The sequence below is a fragment of the Sciurus carolinensis genome, chromosome 14 (assembly GCF_902686445.1).
Source record: "Sciurus carolinensis chromosome 14, mSciCar1.2, whole genome shotgun sequence".
In the NCBI taxonomy this organism is placed as follows: domain Eukaryota; kingdom Metazoa; phylum Chordata; class Mammalia; order Rodentia; family Sciuridae; genus Sciurus; species Sciurus carolinensis.
The window spans coordinates 35,389,311-35,407,180 of NC_062226.1; the positions used below are offsets into that span (position 1 = coordinate 35,389,311).

The 17,870-nt window shown below is 40.2% G+C and overlaps 1 protein-coding gene and 1 long non-coding RNA gene across 4 annotated transcripts in view; one reads left to right on the plus strand and one right to left on the minus strand.

Moving 5' to 3' along the window:
* Window positions 1–7,724: 7,724 nt before the first annotated feature.
* LOC124964708 (uncharacterized) lies at window positions 7,725–9,873 on the minus strand. Its single transcript, XR_007105019.1, has 2 exons — window positions 9,202–9,873; window positions 7,725–8,726 (listed from the first exon to the last, which is right to left on the minus strand). It is a non-coding gene; the product is annotated as an uncharacterized LOC124964708 (long non-coding RNA).
* Window positions 9,874–10,358: 485 nt separating this feature from the next.
* The window catches only part of Zbtb5 (zinc finger and BTB domain containing 5), a 31,670-nt gene continuing 24,158 nt past the window's right edge, over window positions 10,359–17,870 (plus strand). For 2 of the 3 annotated variants that reach the window (XM_047525794.1, XM_047525795.1), the window contains exon 1: window positions 10,359–10,552. The gene's annotated coding sequence lies outside the window, so the exon portion shown is untranslated. The remainder of the gene's footprint in view (window positions 10,553–17,870) is intronic. The other variant, XM_047525793.1, reaches the window with a different exon arrangement.

Sequence of the window (17,870 nt, forward strand, 5' to 3'; positions counted from 1 at the left end):
ACCAATTGCCCCAGTAGAAGAAGATCTTGTCAAGAAAAACATGGTACATTTAGCTGTCAGTTCTTTCTGATTGGAGGGCTACCATGCTCTACCTCACTTAATGATTTTTGAATTGGCTAGTTCAAGAAGCAAAAAGGAAGAAAAAGAAAAGGAACTTCATTGTCTAAATATTTGTCTGCCTCCCCATTTATCTTTTCCTCAATTTATTTTAGGTCAACAATAAACAATTTTTAGTTAAACAATAAACAGTCATTTATTTCTTTTTCTTGATGTATTGCCCACTCCAGGAAAAGTGTTTAGGGAAGAGAGTATATGCTCAGTAAATGTGGAATGAAATGAATGACAGGGCAAGGAATCGACTTGAATCCTGGGAGCCTATCTCAAAGACTAGAACTCAAAGATGTCTGGTAATCTTGGTTGAAATCAACTAGTGTAGGGCTACAGATAACAGATATTCTATAAATGTTTGAGAATTAACTGTTAAGGAGTGACAAAAAAAAAGAATAATGGGCATAAGGAACCAAATGTAATTATTTTTAAAAAATATTTTTATAGTTGTAGATGCCTTTATTTTATTTGTTTATTTTTATTTGGTGCTAAGGATTGAACCCAATACCTCACATGTGCTAAGCAAGGACTCTGACACTGAGCTACAGCCTCAGCACCCCCAAATGTAATTCTTGAGATAAGTGCCTTGACCACTCAAGATATAGAGCTATATTATAAGGCCTTGCTACTCAGTGTAGCCCATGGAAATAGCAACATCATCACCTGGGAGTTTGTTAGGTGTGTAGAATCTCCAGTCCTATCAAATCTGAATCAGAATCAGCAGTGATTTGTTTGTACTTCAAGTTTGGGAAACTCAATTGTTCCAGATCGACACCTTTTGAAGGTGCATCTTTGACAGACATATTCTGTGAAAGACTGCTTCAGGATGGACTGCTTTAGAGTTGGGGAGTCAAGTAAAGAGTACTATACAGCTGTTGAGGGTAAAAACTTCCCAAAATTACCACAGACAAGAATACAAAGTGATGGAGATTCTATCTGGGAAAGTGTTACTGATTGGGCAGCTGGTTGGGGGACTGTAGTATACTCCTATGTTGCTTAATTATTTTAACAATGGTTCATAACACATACACATACCATGTACTTACACATACACACATATATAACTAGGATGGGGCAGAATGGAGGGAGTCTTACTCAGGCAGCGATCTAAAGGCAAAAATCCACAGTGGCCTCTTCTAGATTAAAATCATGGATAATCATGGGGAGATCTTACATATAATTTCGCCAGGCCTGGTGGCAAAATTTTCCAGTTGAAATCCTAGCTGCTTGGAAGGCTGAGGCAGGAAGATCATGAGTTCAAAGCCAGCCTTAGCAACTTATTGAGATCCTAACCAACTTAACAAGACCCTGTTTCAAAACAAAACATAAAAAAGGGCTACAGATGTAGCTCAGTGGTTAAGCACCCCTGGGTTCAATCCTCATTACCAAAATAATAATTTACATTAAACATTCGTCAATGTAGTTTAGAAATTCAGAGCCACCTGGAGTTCTTTCCTTAGCATCATTTTTCAGAGAAGGAAAACTTGATTTTTGAGATGGAGGGAGAAGCAAAGTCATCCTTTCTCAGAGAAATATCTCCATCTGCTGGTGTTTCAGGATATGGCTAATGAAGACTTAAAAAGGCAAGGCAGATTCTACTTGCAGAGACTCACTGTATGTACTTTGAAAACTGCTTCTTCCTTCTCTCCTCTTCTTTCTTGCATTCTGTCTCTTTTTCTTCCTTTCTTTTGCTCTGTCTCCCTCTCATGTTCTCTCCTCTAATATTCTTTCTCTTCGTTCATATCACTGATGAAGACTGTGTGTATAGCCACAAGCAACTCGCTCTTTATAAGGCAGACATAACCTTGGACAGTATTTTTTTTTCCTTACATGGAATTGAACCTACCTTCTGTAGTTTCCCTCTTTAGTTCCAGTTCCAGGGCCATGCAGAACACAACCAGCTTGTCAAAACCTGAATGTGCTTTTGCTTTTCATTTACCTGTTCCTCTCCTACCTCAGCAATTCCTTCCAGCCTTTCAGCTGTTCCTCACAACTAAAATTTGTAGGTCCTTCCTCATCCTGGTCTCCTCTCCTGGACGTGCTCCAGTATATCTGGATCCTTTTCACCCTGTGGGGCCCCACATGGATTAATTTGTACTCTAGCTCTGGACTGGGCAGCACAGAACTGAGATGACCCATCACTGCCCTTGTTCTACATGCCATGCTTCTCCATGATGTGTATTTATTCTGTGCATCTATAATTCTCAGTTAACTTATTTGGGGTTACAATAAGCAAAAATTCCTGACTTCACTTTTGCAATTATTTTAACAAAAACAAAGATTCAAAGATTATGACTCACTGAAAACTCAGATGATCATTAGCATTTTTAGCAATTAGCAATAAAGTTGATTTTTTGTTTCTTTGTTTTGGGGTTTTTTTTTTTTTTTTTTTTTGGTATCAGGGGCACCTAACCAGTAAGCCACATCCCCAGTCATTTTTTTACATTGTATTTAGAAACAGGGTCTCTCTGAGTTGCTTAGGGCCTTGCAAAGTTGCTGAAGCTAACTTTGAACTCTCGATCCTCCTGCTTCAGTCTCCCAAGCCACTGGGATTACAGGCGTGCACCACTATGCCCAACTCCAGCAATAAAGTTTTTTAAATTAAAAAAGTCTGAGTTTTATATTAAGGACTGTCAAATTTAAACATATTAGATCTAGGTTGTTCAGATATTTTATTTTTTCCAGCCATGTTTATTATATTTTTTTAAAAAATCAAAGCAATGCATATTTGATGTAGAATATTAGGAAAATACAGAAAAAAATAATTATAGTAACTCATGATCCCACTCCACCTAAAAGTAACCACTGTTAACATTCTGTTGTATTTCTTTCTAACTTTTCTCTGTGGATATGTGCATTTATATAATTGACATAACACTGTATTTAATTTGGCATCCATATTTTTTGTAAAATTATTTATCCTGTGATGAATAAAAATTTCTCAAACTTTATGGGATAGTCTGTTGAATGTTGCTCCAATGTTTACCTTTCCAGTCCTCTGGTTGAATATTTAGGCTATTGTCAATTGTTTTTCACCGTTATGTGCAATATTTCAATGAACATTTTGAGCATACATTTTTATTTTTTATTTTTATTTTTGGTACTGGGGATTGACTCAGGGGCGCTCTGCCACTGAGTTACATTCCCACATCCCCAGCCCTTTTTATTTTGAGACATGGTCTTGCTAAGTTGCTGAACTGGCACGAACTTGCAGTCCTCCTGCCTCAACCTCTTGAGTTGTACCACATCTGGCAAGCATAAAACTTTGCCTGCCTTTTTGAATGGATTTATTTGAATGGTGTGCTGTGATTTTAATTAATGAGTCAAAAAGTATGAATATTTTTAAGATTATTAATATACAAATTTCTCTCCAAAAAAATTTCAGATCTTTAAAAAATCCTCACTTTGGAAGATATAAGAATAAAAATACACAACCTGGACTGTGAGTGTTGCTCAGTGGTATAGCGCATGCCTAGCAGGTGCTAGGTTTGATCCCTAGCACCGTGTATGCATATGCACGGGTACACACACACACACACACATTCCACAACCTTTCCTTTGACAAACTAGCTTCCTACTATAAACACACACACACACACACACACACACACACACACACACATACAAAAGTGGAAAAAAGTATACTGTAGGGTACATACTAAGTCTCTAAAACTTCTCTTTTCAATTCTATCAGGTCCTTGGGATTGAACCCAGAGTATTCTGCCACTGAGCTACATTCCCAGTCCTTTTTGAGACAGTTTTGCTAAATCACCCAGGCTAGTCTTAAACTTGAGATCCTCCTGCCTCAACCTCTTGAGTATCTGGGATTACAGATATAGGCCAACATGCCAGGTACATTACCTATTCTTGATGAACTAACCCTTTTATCATTTAAATAATCCTTCTTTACTTCTTATGATAAAACTTGTCCTTAAGTCTATGAGATATGAACATACATATTCACTCCAATTTTCTTATTATTGTGCTTGCATGGTATATCCTTTCCCATATTTAAAAATTTCTAACGTTTTTGTGTCTATATTTAAAATGGGTTTCTTATGAACAACCGCAGTTGGGTCATTTTATTCAGTGTGATCATCTCTTCCTTTTTTTTTTTTACTTTCCTTTATATTTTTTATTATTTTTATTTAGCTTTTAATTTTTACAGACTGCATTTTGATTCATTATACACAAATGGGTTACATCATTTCATTTCTATGGTTGTACACAATGCAGATTCATACCATTTGTGTAATCATACATGTACATAGGGCAATGATGTCTGTCTCATTCCACCATTTTTCATACCCCACTCCCTCTCATTTTCTTCTACATATTCTAAAGTTCCCCCATTATTCTCTCATTCCCCACCCCAACCCTGATTATATATCATCCTCCACTTATCAGGGAAAACATTCGGCCTTTGGTTTTTTGGGCTTGGCTTATTTCACTTAGCATGATAGTCTCCAATTCCATCCATTTATTTGCAAATGCCATAATATTATTCTTTGTTATGGCTGAATAATATTCCATTGTGTATATATACCCGATTTCTTTATCCATTCATCTGTTGAAGAGCATCTAGGTTGGTTCCACAATCTAGCTATTGTGAACTGAGCTGCTATAAACATTGATGTGGCTGTGTTACTGTAGTATGCTGATTTTAGGTCCTTTGGGTATAAACCAAGGAGTGGGATAACTGGGTCAAAAGGTGGGTCCATTCCAAGTTTTCTTAGGGTTCTCCATACTGCTTTCCAGAGTGGCTGCACTACTTTGCAACTCGACCAGCAATGTAAAAGTGTGCCTTTTTCCCCACATCCTCGCCAACATCTATTATTGTTTGTGTTCTTGATAAAAGACATTCTAATTGGAGTAAGATGAAATCTTAAGAGTTCTTTTAATTTGCATTTCTCTAATTACTAGAGATGTTGAACACTTTTTCATATATTAATTGCCTGTGTGTCTTTTTCTGTAAAGTGTCTGTCCAGTTCCTTGGCCCATTTATTGATTGGGTTCTTTGTATTCTTGGTGTAGAGTTTTTTGAGTTCTTTATATATTCTGGAAATTAGGGCTTTATCTGAAGTGCATGTGGAAAAGATTTTCTCCCACTCTGTAGGCTCTCTTCACATTCTTGATTGTATCCTTTGCTGAGAAAAAGCTTTTTAGTTTGAGTCCATCCCATTTATTAATCCTTGCTTTGATTTCTTGTGCTTTGGGAGTCTTATGAGGAAGTCTGATCCTAATCCAACATGATGAAGATTCGGGTCTACTTTGTCTTCTATTAGGTGCAGGGTTTCTGGTCTAATTCCTATGTCTTTGATCCATTTTGAGTTGAGTTTTGTGCAGGGTGAGAGGTAGAGGTTTAATTTCATTTTACTGCATATGGATTTCCAGTTTTGCCAGTACCATTTGTTGAACAGGCTATCTTTTCTCCATTGTATGTTTTTGGCTCCTTTGTCTAGTATGAGGTGACTGTATTTATGTGGTTTTGTCTCGGTGTCTTCTATTCTGTACCATTGGTCTTCCTGTCTATTTTGGTGCCAATACCATGCTGTTTTTGTTACTATTGCTCTGTAGTATAGTTTAATGTCTGGTATTGTGATACCTCCTGTTTTACTTTTTCTATTCAGGCTTGTTTTGGCTATTCGAGGTCTCTTGTTCTTCCAGATGAAGTTCATGATCACTTTCTCTATTTCTGTGGGGAATGTCATTAGGATTTTAATTGGAATTGCATTGAATCTGTATAATAAATGAATTCAGCAAAGTAGTAAGATATAAAATCAATATGTGTAAGTCTAATGCATTTCTATTCATAAGTGATGAATCCTCTGAAAGAGAAATTAGGAAAACCACTCCATTCACAGTAGCCTTAAGGAAAATAAAATACTTTGGAATTAATCTAACAAAAGAGGTGAAAGACCTGTACAATGAAAACTATAGAACATTAAAGAAAGAAATTGAAGAAAACCTTAGAAGATGGAAAGATCTCCCATGTTCTTGGATAGGCAGAATTAACATTGTCAAAATGGCCATTCTACCAAAGGCACTATACAGATTCAATGCAATTCCATCTCTGCCTTTAAATTGGAAGTTTTTTTTCATTTATATTTAATGCAATTGTTGACAAGATTAGGTTTAACTCTACTATCATTACTTTTTTGTATTTATTCCACCTTTTTTGTTCCTTTTTTTCTGCATTCTTTAGGCTTAACTGATTTTTTTTAGTATTGCATTTTATTTACACTATTGGTTTAATTCACTGGTTGCTCTAGTGGTAAATATGATTTGTCTACTGGGGCTGCTATAACAAAAAACTATAGAGTGTGTGGTTTAAACATTTGATTTCTACAGTTCTAGAGGCTGGGAAGTCCAAGATCAAAGCAGATTTGTTCATGGTGAGGGTCTCCTTCCTGCCTTGGAGATGACTGCCTCCTTATTATATCCTTACATGGGAAAGAAAGATCTGGTCTCTCTCTCTCTCTCTCTCTCTCTCTCTCTCTCTGGAACAAGGGGTTGAACTCAGGGGCACTTAATCACTGGGCAACATTCCTAGTCATTTTATTTAGAAACAGGGGCTCACTGAGTTGCTTAGTGCCTTGCTGTTGCCCAGGCTTGCTTTGAACTCTTGATTCTCCTGCCTCAGCCTCCAGAGCTGCTAGGATTACAGGTATGCACCACCACACCCAGTCAAGGTGTCTCTTCTTTTTCCATTTGTAGTACTGGGGATTTAACCCAGGGCCACTTGACCACTGAGCTACACACCAAGCCCTTTTTAACTTTTGAGACAGGGTCTCACTTAGTTGCCCAGGCTGACCTCAAACTTGCAATCCCCTTTCCTCAGTGTCCCAAGTTGCTGGGATCAGAGGTATACACCACTATGCCTAATTCTTCTTATAGGAACAAATACCATCATAAACCCATTCAAAATACATATGTTGAAGTCCTACCCTCCAATGTGATGGTATTGATGAGAAGCTGGGGCCTTTGGAAGGTAATTATTTCTAAATAAGGTCATGAGAGTAGAGTGCTCATAATGGCTCTTTTTAGCCTGTTTTGGATTGTATAGTGGAACAAATAATGTTATAATAAATAACTTTATGCATATATAATTTTATATATATGTATATCTGTATGATAAAATCCTAAAAGTTTAATCACTGAGAATGAAGGTATTTGTATATGCAATTTTAATAGTTGGTAGTAAAAACAACTTTTTCCTCTATCAACTCAGATCCAGTGACTGAAGCCCTATGAATTACCTGAAAAAGATTAATGGGAAAAAATTTATTCAATTATGTGAGAACACACAATGAAGGGGCTCCCCAAACAGTTGAAGTTAATAATTTATACCCCATCTTAATAAGAAGGAGATTCAGGAATGTAAACAGAAGGAAACTAATCAGAAAACAAGGAAATTATAGACATATTTATTTGCAGTACTGAACCCATGAGCCATCTACCACTGAGCTACACCCCCACATCCCCAGCCCTTTTAAAAATTTGTGATAGGGTCTCGCTAAATTGCTCAGACTGGTATCAAACTTGTTGGCCTGGAACTTGCAATCTCCCTGCCTCAGTCTCCTAAGTAGCTTAAATTACACACGTACAGCATCATCCCCAGTTCTTTTCTTTTCTTTTTTTTTTTTTTTCTCCAATAAAACTCTGGTGAACAGCCACTGATGTATTTTTCCAAATTTGTGTATTTCAATAGGTATATTTGCAGAAAGAAATTGCCAATTAGAAGGGAATGAATTCATATTTTTTTTAAAACAAAATCGGTACTGGGGATTGAATCTGGGGTGGGGGTGGGGGGCTCTACTACTGAGTTACATCCCCAACCGTTTTTACTTATTAATTTTGAGTCAGGATTTCACCAAGTTGCCCAGGCTGGCCTCCAACTTGTAACCCTCCTGCCTCAGCCTCTGAAGTTGCTGGTATTATAAGCACGTGCCACAGTGCCCGGTGTAAATTTCCATCGAGACTACCAGATTATCTTCAAAGAGAGCATCGGTGATATCCCCATCAGCAATATGGGAGAGTGCCCATTGACAAATCATTTTTAACTTTTGCCAGTCTGTAAATTTGAGATAGTATCTAGGTCATAGAATCATAAGGCCCACATGCTGAAGGATCTCCCATACTGCCTGGCTTATTGTCAATGTCCCATATTATCTATTTACCCAATATGGTGTAGGATATATGAGTACGAACTATAAAATGTCAGGGAACCTTAACAGAATTGACCATCACACTTTAAGGCCTTAAAGAAATAAACCCATTTCTACAGTAACAGAACTAAGAAATCGGCATGCCCAAGGAGAAAAAACTACAGGCATTAATGTCCGAAAGGGTGGTATTTCCAACATTTTGGAAGAAATGGTTGTACAGCCCCTGTTGGTTTCAGTCAGTGCTCTGACCCTAGCAACTGAAACTGTCCGGAGCATTCTGAAAATTGATGATGTGGTAAATACTCGATAATCTGGATAACATTGGCTGGCTGCCACCATTTTGGCCACCAATACTGTGATTAAAGTGGAAGAAGATGGCCTTGGTGTTCCTTGTTGTCTAGAAGATTGTTCCTCTGAATTCCTGGGCTTTGTCTTCTAGTTTGCATTTGCCTGAAATTGTATTGAAACACTTTAATGAAAAAATTAAATATTTGGTTTCAAACAACAGATTAAAAAAAAAAAAAAAAAAAAAAGAAATAAACCCAAAGGACCCTTCCAACCGGTAACGTCTGAGGGATGGTATCAGTTGAAATGATATGTGGGTATTAAGTACTGACGAAATCAGGGAGTTTCAACTTTAACGAGCTCCCGCATCCACGCCCCACCCACCAACCGCAAAGAACTCAAGGGCATTCGCAAGCCTGCCTTCGTCTCCAGGACCACGCAGAGCTCCCGGAAGGTTCCCGCGCAAGGCACCTAGGGCTTTCTTCTTCATCTTCCCCCGGGGAAAGGTCTTCTCCCCGTGTCGCAGTGCCGGGCACCGTGGCGGGGCCGCGGCGACCCACCTGGGTCAGGCTTCGCGCTCTCCACCCAGCTTGCACCTGGGAGCCCGGCACCCCCTGCCCACTCCGAGCTTGTTTCTGACCTTGCGACCCTTCCACGTCTGTGACTTCGTTGGGCAAACTTAGCGCTTCCAATTTTGTTGTGGGGTGGCGAGTATAAACTTGGTTCTGGAGATTACAGGCTTGCACGATCTGCGGCACCGAACGCACAGGCAAGACTCGAACTCAGGAGTCCGGACCGTCTGCCAGGCTGTACCCGGGCAACCGTTTCAGGACGAGCCGCCAACCCTTGAGTGGACGTGGGACGGAGTTCTAACTAATCTTTATCAGATGAAAGGCGTTTTGCAGGAGCGGGTGGTACCGGGGATTGAACTCAGGGACATTCAACCACTGAGCCACATCCCCAGCCCTATTTCGTATTTTATTTAGACAGGGGCTCATTGAGTTGTTTAGCGCTTCGCCATTTCTGAGGCTGGTTTTGAACTTGCAATCCTCCTGCCTCAGCCTCCCGAGACGCTGGGATTACAGCCGTGCGCCACCACGCCCGGCGAAAGGCATTTTCAGCTCTTTATATATGGATTTTGGCTTAACCTAAACAGCTTCTTGGGATTTCATTTTATCTTTTCCGACCACTACGTGCCGGGAACAACTTCCCAGTGGGTTCGTGGATTCCGCCAAGCGAACTCACTTCAAAGGAGGAGCCCCAGGAAGCAGAAGGGCCGGCGGCGCGAGGGTGGGAAAACTGTTCAGACCAGTCAGCGGCGGGACGCACTACCCTACAGGCCCGCCTCCCGGCAGCGCTCAGACCTCAGGCAGTGGTGATTGTGATTGGCAGAATTAGGCGGAAAACCCGCTTGTCTCAACCACAACGGATTTTGATTGGCTGTGGCACTCAGTCTCTTTTCTACAGTCCAAACCTGGAGTCGCTTAGTGGTAAATCCCGCCTTAAAGGCGTTTGATAACAGTTTTAAGGAAAACGGTGATTGGCCAGAGCGCTCACGGATTCGGTCGGTAGTAAACACAGCCGGGCTCTTGGGACTGTGGATTGGTCAGTTTTTCAGGGGGCCGAGTGAATTCCTCCGGGTTCCGCGCGAGACTGGCTGCACTCCACCCCGGCTCCGCCCTTCCCTTTGATGATTGGTTGCATCCCGGTCGTAGGGGAGGAGGAATGGAGTGGGTAAGGAGCTCTTGCATTGCGTCACTTCCGTTTACTGTCGGCCGCCGCCGCGGTGTTCACAGAGAGACGCGGCTAACCGGCTGAGGGAGCTGAGGGAACGAAAGGAGGGGTGGGTGGGGGGCGGGCGGAAGGGAGAGGAAGTCCCATCACGGAGACGCCAGTCTGGACGTTCCCGCCTCCTCCCACACTATCGGGTCGGATCGGAGAAGGGTCACCGCCTCCTCCAGCGGGGAGAAGGGGGGCGGAGCCCGGCTCAGGTGAGGCGACCCTGTCAGCAAGTGTGGTGATGGCGCGAGCGCGGCACCCAGAGACGGTTGAGCACAGGGGCGCGCCAAGGCGTCAGGGAGCGGGCGGACGCGTGCTGGTGTCCCCGGCCTATCCCGCCTGTCTTTCCGAGGGGGTATTGTTACCCTTCGGATCAGGGAGGCAAGGCGGATGGGAGGCGGGTTCTTCTGCGCAGGCGTCCCCAGTGTCCCGACGCCAGGCTGTTTGCTTGCGGGGTGGGGCGGGGGCTCATTACCCTGCGGATCTCCGGACCGAGATGTAGCCTAACAGGATGGAGTGGGACAGTCCTCCCGACCTGCAGCTTGGCGAAGTGAACAGAGAATCTGCTGCCCTGCGGGAGGAAGTCGGGTGGCGCTCTTGCCCCCAGCCTGTGTCTTCTTGAGCGATGAGGTTTCTTTTCATCAGAGCAAGGACGCGGGCGATCTGGATTCGGGATCCGGCGGCTGGCTCGAGGGGTGGAGTCAGTATTTTGGAATGCCCAAACTTGTTAGGAGAGGACTAAAGTGTTTATTAGGCTTTTATTGGATGTCCACTACTTCAGGGTTTTGTGTAATAAGCTATGGGAAATGAGGTGGTTAAGATACAGTCATCCCATCTTCTCCCTGTTTGGAAAACAGATTTGTACAGAGATACAGTATAAAAGTGAATGGGAAATGGATTTTGACGGTTAGGTTTTTTCCTTCTAAAATGACCCTTTACTGTTATCGATCTGTCTTCTGGCATAGTAAAGAGTACTGCAGAAGCTAATTCCTACATCGAAGACAAATTTTAAATACTTAATTTGGAGGAAGGATTTTAGGTAAAGACAGTAAAGAGTTTGATTACTAAGTAGTGTGCTCTGGTTCTGACTAATTTGAATTAATAGAAGAAACTTCACCTTTCAGAATTGAGAAAAATGTCTCTAAAATGTGTGTATGTGTGTGTTTGAGTTGTGGCACATAGAAGATGTTAAATACATTGGACCTTTCTTTAGAGGTTGGAGAGAATACTGATACAGGTTTTGGAGATCAAGAAAAGGTTCTTGTTCCCAGGTTTTGAAGATTAAACACCCGAGAAACGCCGAGGCAAGTGTAGAAAGCAAGTTTTATTTAAGAAAAGGGATAGCAACAGACTTTTAAGAGAAGGGGCCTAAGAACTGGGTGTCCATGGGAGTGGTTGTGTCTTGCTCTTTTATAGATCCCAGAATCTTTTAATCATTGCCTTCTCTTTCTTCTTGGAGTAGCCTAAGGGTAGGAAGGAGCTGGAACATTGAGGTTATTCTAGCAACCCATTGTGCTGGAGAGTGTAATCCCGGAGGTTAACTGCTAGCAACCCTGGTATTTTCTTTGATAACCATCCTTCATCCTCTCACTGGATCATTTATTACCCACACTGACTACCTAACCTTGGCCCCCAGCCTCAGTTTGGTGAGGAATGTGACATATCCTGTCCACTCAGGCCAGGCAGGGCTATAGGCAGATTGCTTTTTGGCAAAGAAAGCATGTGGGGGATCAGCGTATTGGCCTATTTTATAGAATTATTCTCTTAACTTTGTGTTCCCACCATTCTCATCTGTCTGTCCCCTTATAAAACTGTCCTTAGTTATCTTTGATGGTTTATTGTCCTTCATGTGATGTGCCTTAGATCATCCTAAAAGGTGGGCTGGGAGCCTCATTGTTTTTTGGAGCATTTGCTTTTCATTTGCTAAAGTCTTCTGATTTCCGTGGTGAAGATGGTTGGCTGTAAGCTAAAAAGTTGAAGGGGAAAAGTTCAGATGGGAAAAGGAAAAAGAATTTTTAAAGAAAGGCCCCTTAAGCCTAAGGAATGCCTTCCACTATTTGCTTTAACCCTTCTGGAAATCTCAGCAAACTTGGGAATACTGACCTGGCCACCACAGCCAGCTTGGTGTCTTGCCAGGTAAGATTAATGGGTTGAGAATCTGTTTTAGGTCCTAGATTTTTCTGAATAACAGATCCAGGACTTTGAAAATTCTGAAATCAATTTGTTTTCTAGAGATTTGCCTTTTTTCTCCTAAAAGTTGTGTCAAAACCTAACTTTTGGTTATCTGGAGATTCTGGCAAGCACATCATTTGGTTAATTGATGTGTCTAGTGAATTCTATAAGTAATGATATTTGGAATAAGAGCATTTTATAGTGGAGTATTTTTCTAAGTTTAGGATCAGTGCTCTCAAAATGTGGAAGTATTTTTTAAAAATCACTTGGATGGCAAAATGTATGTAAATGTTTTAGTTTTAAATTACTTAGCATTAATTATATCATATTAGAGATTTAAAAATATCTTGCGTTCAGTGAAAGTGACAAAACTTGCTGTTGTACTGACACAGAATCTTGAATCTGTTTCATATTCCCACTGGAAAGGGGAAAAAAAAGAACCCAAGGTATTGATTCCATATTAGATTTCAACTTTTTTAAATGTAAATTAATTGTAAATATTTTACTTTTCTGTTAGTTTTGAGCATATTATTTTTTATTGCACTGTACTTAGCATTTCTCAAATATGGATGTTGTCTGCTAGAGCCAGTTTTTGTTGGTGTAGCAGGTGGGCTGGAATATAACACTACACTCTACCTTTTGTATTAAGTATGAAGTGAATTCTTATATACTAAAAGACCAGCTGCTTTGCTTTTCTTTTTTGGGGGGCGGGGTGTGGAGTGTACTGAGCAGTGCTCTACTACCGAGCTACATCCCAAACCCTTTTTTTTTTAAATTGTTTATTTATTTTTATGTGGTGCTGAGAATCAAACCCAGTGCCTCACATGTACTAGGCAAGCACTATACCACTGAACCACAACCCCAGCCCATACCAAACCCTCCCTCCCTCCCTCCCTCCCACTAAATTGCCCAGACTGGCCTCGAACCTGTGAACTTCACCTTCAGCCTCCTGAGGCAGTAGCTGGCATTACAGGTGTATGTTGTTGCCCCTGGCTATTTCTTATATTTGCAACAATTAGGATGAATTACTCCCTCTTTTTTTCCTGCACATAATATTGTTAACATGATGTAATTGCTTTTTCAGTATTCTTCATTTATCAGTTATAGTTTAAAATCCCCTCAAATCATCTTCCTCTAAAAATACAAGGCTTTTACCTTTGTAGTTCTGTTTTAGTCTCTGTTATGAAGGGAATATGAGGAAGGAGGATGGGAAAAAGAAAAAACACTGTTTGGGGGCTGAGTTGTGACGGGAATCCAGAAATTCTATAAAAATCTAAACACATGTAGTCACATACATTGTATTTTATTTTGAATAGATGGTCCAAAAGCAACCTGGCTGGTCAAGTGTCACTTACTACACACTACTGATTTTTTTTTTTTAACTTGTAAATGGACCCAGTACCTTCATTTTATTTATTTATTTTTATGTGATGCTGAGGATCGAACCGAGTGCTTCACACCAGTCAGGCAAGCACTACCACTCACTGAGCCACAACACTATTGATTTGATAAATGATTCAGAATTGAAAGGATACACTGTTTTTGAAAATTAAACTTGGTTTAAAAAAAATTAAATTTGTTTTTTTATCTTTTCTACTAGTAAGGCACCAGTGATAACTGTCTCCAATGCTCTGGCATGGTTTGTTTCTTAATAAAAATGTAGTTGTTTGTTTTTTTAAATTAAGAAATAAGTTTCTAGCTAGGCTTGGTGACATATGCCTGTAATCCCAGTCATTCAGGAGACTGAGGCAGGAGGGTCATGGTTTCAAAGCCACCCTCACCAATAGTGTGTCACTAGGCAACCCAGTGACAGCCTTTCTCTAAATAAAATACAAAAAAGGGCTGGGGATGTGGCTCAGTGGCCAGGTTTCCCTGAGTTCAATCCCCAGTACCCACCTACCCACCCAAAAAAGGAAAAAGAAGTAAGTTTTTTGATCTGTCAGGGGCAAAAGGCAATGAACACTATTTTGTTTAATTGCTGAAAGGGTTTTAAGAGGGGGAATTGGAAGGGTGGCAGGAAATGTTTTCTAAGTAAGGGGAAAATATATTTAGATTTCTCAAACAGATACTAAAATATAGTCTTAGGGACTGGGGTTGTAGCTCAGTGGTAGAGCACTTGCCTAGCACATACAAGGCTCTGGGTTTGATCCTCAGCACCACATAAAAAATACATAAAATAAAGGTATTGTGTCCATCTGCAACTAAAAAAAAAAAATTAAAAGTATAGTCTTAGACTTAATATGCAGCTAAAAGGAGCCATAAATGGTGGGTTTCTGCAGACTCTTTGTGGGTTTTTTTTTTTTTTTCTCTCTTTTTTTTTTGGGGGGGGGGATTGAACCCAGGGGCGCTTAACCACTGAGCCAGATCTCTAGTCCTTTTTATTTTTTATTTTGAAATAGGGTCTTACTAAATTGCTGAGGGCCAATATTGAACTTGTGATCCTCCTGCTTCAGCCTCCTGAGTTGCAGGAATTACAGGCATGTGCCACTGCACCTGGCTGTTTTTTTGTTTTTCTTGAAGTACTGGGGTGGAACCTAGGACCTCAAGCATGATAGGCAAGTGTGCTGCCATTGAGCTGTACCCCCAGCCCCACATAGACTTTTGGATACCTTTGTGAAGATTGTATAATCTTTAGCATTTAAACTAGCTAAGATGTCCTTTTATCTAAATAGCTAATTCATTATTTAAAAGTTTTGGAAAATATAGTAGCCAAGAAGGGAAATTTCTAGGTAGTTACAAGTGCAGGTATAAACTTATAAACAGGATAAAGTGGTGAAATTTGCCTTAAATTGTTTTGAAGTTTAAATGTAGTGTTTTCACACTGTCCTATAACTGCCTGCCTTGGGTATGCTGGTCTTTCAGGCAGCACTCCACTGGTGGACCAAGATTTTCCTCTTTCTTTCTTTTTTCAGAGAACTCCATCTACTTTATTGTTACATAGGCAGGCTTACATTGTCAAGCAGTTGCTGGACAGAATTTGTCTGAGAGTTGTATGACCCAGTGGGCTTACAACATGTGCAGGGATCGTAACCAATGGGCTAAAAGGGAGATTTTCCTCTTTTAACAGGTGACCCTGCTGCCAGGAAGGTATTCTGTTGCCCTCTCCTTCTCCCTAAAGATCTGATGGCTGATTTTTGTTGACACCAACCTGGTAAAATGCAAGGTTGGAGAGGAACCAATGGCAAGGGGCAGTGGGAGGGGAAGGCAGAGCTTATCCTGCATCCTCCTTACCTTCCAAACTGAGGTCTGTTGGCAGTGATGAAGACTTACAGTGTGATCTGTGGTGGTAGGTATCCTGTGGCATTAGTGACAAGGGAGAATTTGAGTAAAAGAAGGGAAAGTCAGAAAATTCCCCTACTTCTCTTCCAGAATCCTTACTCTAATTTTCACTCTCTTGGCTGTCATTTTCACACCTCTTTTCACTCTCACATTCAGTCCTTGATTCTGACTCTGCTTTCTAGCTCCATTCCTTTACTCCAGTTCCCTAATCCTTGCGACTGCTCACTGTCTCTCCTCTGAGTATTCTTTCACCAGCCACCTGACCCATATCTCGTTAGGGTTATTCCCATTACAGCAGAGTGAGGATTTGTCATTGAACCTGGGTTCATATCTTCTTCACTTATTGTACAGGTTGGACAGGATAATGTTGGTCTTAGGCATAGGTAGACAGTCACTGCTTGACTTAATATGTGTGAAGCACCTCTAGAACCTGACTCTTGGTAGGCATTCAGCCCCCCCCATTCTCTTCCTTTATCACTCAGCTAATAGAAACACAGGATAAGTGCTGGTCCAGTGTTATCAACATCGCACAGGAACTTCCATAGTTAAACCAGTAACAGGTTGAAAGAATACTTTGTGAGTGATCTACACAACACAAATGAATTATACTTAGTGAATTTTTCCTGTATTTTTGAATAATGAGGTTATTCATTATGATTTTTCCATGTATATGAAACTTACATCAGTGGTTTTCAAACTTTTTTGGCCTTGAATTCCTTTATACATTTGAAAAGTATAGACGACTCCAATGAGCTTTTTTTGTGAATTGTAGTTATCAGTATTTAACATATTAAAAATCAAATTGAGAAAAAAAACTTGTGATCTTTAAAAGTAACAAACCCGTTATATGTGAATATAAATAACATTTTAATGAAAAAACTAGTAAAGCAAATAGCATTTTTAAAATTATTTTTATAAGTTATAGATTTATAGAAATATTGTGAAGATAGTGCAGTTTCCCCTATACCCACACCCAGTTTCTCTATTTTTAACATATTACATTACTGTGGTACATTTGTTATAAATTGTAAGATGTTATTGATACATTATTGCTAACTGAAGCCCATTCTTTATTCAGATTTCCCTAGTTTTTACCTAGTATCTTTTTTCTCTTCTAGGACCTCATCAAGGATGATATGTTACTTAGTCATCTTGTCTCATTAAGCTTTGCTTGATGGTGATAATATCATTTTACTTGCTTTTTTTATGTGTGTGTGGTCCTGGGGTGCTCTACCACTGGGCTACATTCCCAGCCCCTCTCCTTTCTTGAGGCTGGCCTTGAACTTGTGATCTTTCTCCCTCAGCCTCCCAACTTGCTGGGATTATACGATGGCATTTTCCTCATTTTTTATTACTTGGATAAAATATTGGACAAGTATTTGTTAGACTGTTCCTCAGTTGGGATTTGTCTGATGATTTTCTTATGAATAGACTGGGGTTATGGTATTATGATGTTTTTTAGTGGGGAGAGGGGAATATAGAGGTAGAGTATCATTATTATCATCATGTGATGCATACTATCAACATACCTTACTTATCATCTTGTTCACCTGGCTAAGATACTGTTTGTCAGATTCTGTACACTAAGGTTTGTTTCCTTCTCTTTCCATGCCGTACTCAAGAAGCAAGTCACTATGCATAGCCCACACTTGAGTGGAGATGTACTCTACCTCTTGGAAGCAGAGAATCTATATAAAATGTTTGGAATTCTTCTGCATGGGAGATTTGTCTCCTTTTCATGCACTTATATATTTAATCAATATTTATTTATATCAGAATGAACCCATGGATCTTTATTTTATTATCTGAATCATAATTCAGTACTGTTTCATTTATTTATTTTTGGCCATTTGGGGGTCTTTCTCCTGTTGGCTCCTCTGTCCCTTTCACATATTCCCATTCTCTTGTGTGTTTGCTTTTAAGAACTTTCTTTCTGGCACTATAAGATGCTCTAGGCTTATTTTGTATATTTCCTGACCATACTTACTATCACCCATTTTTAAAAAAATATTTTTAGTTGTAGATGGATACAATAACTATCTTTGTGTGGTGCTGAGGATTGAACCCAGTGCCTCACAC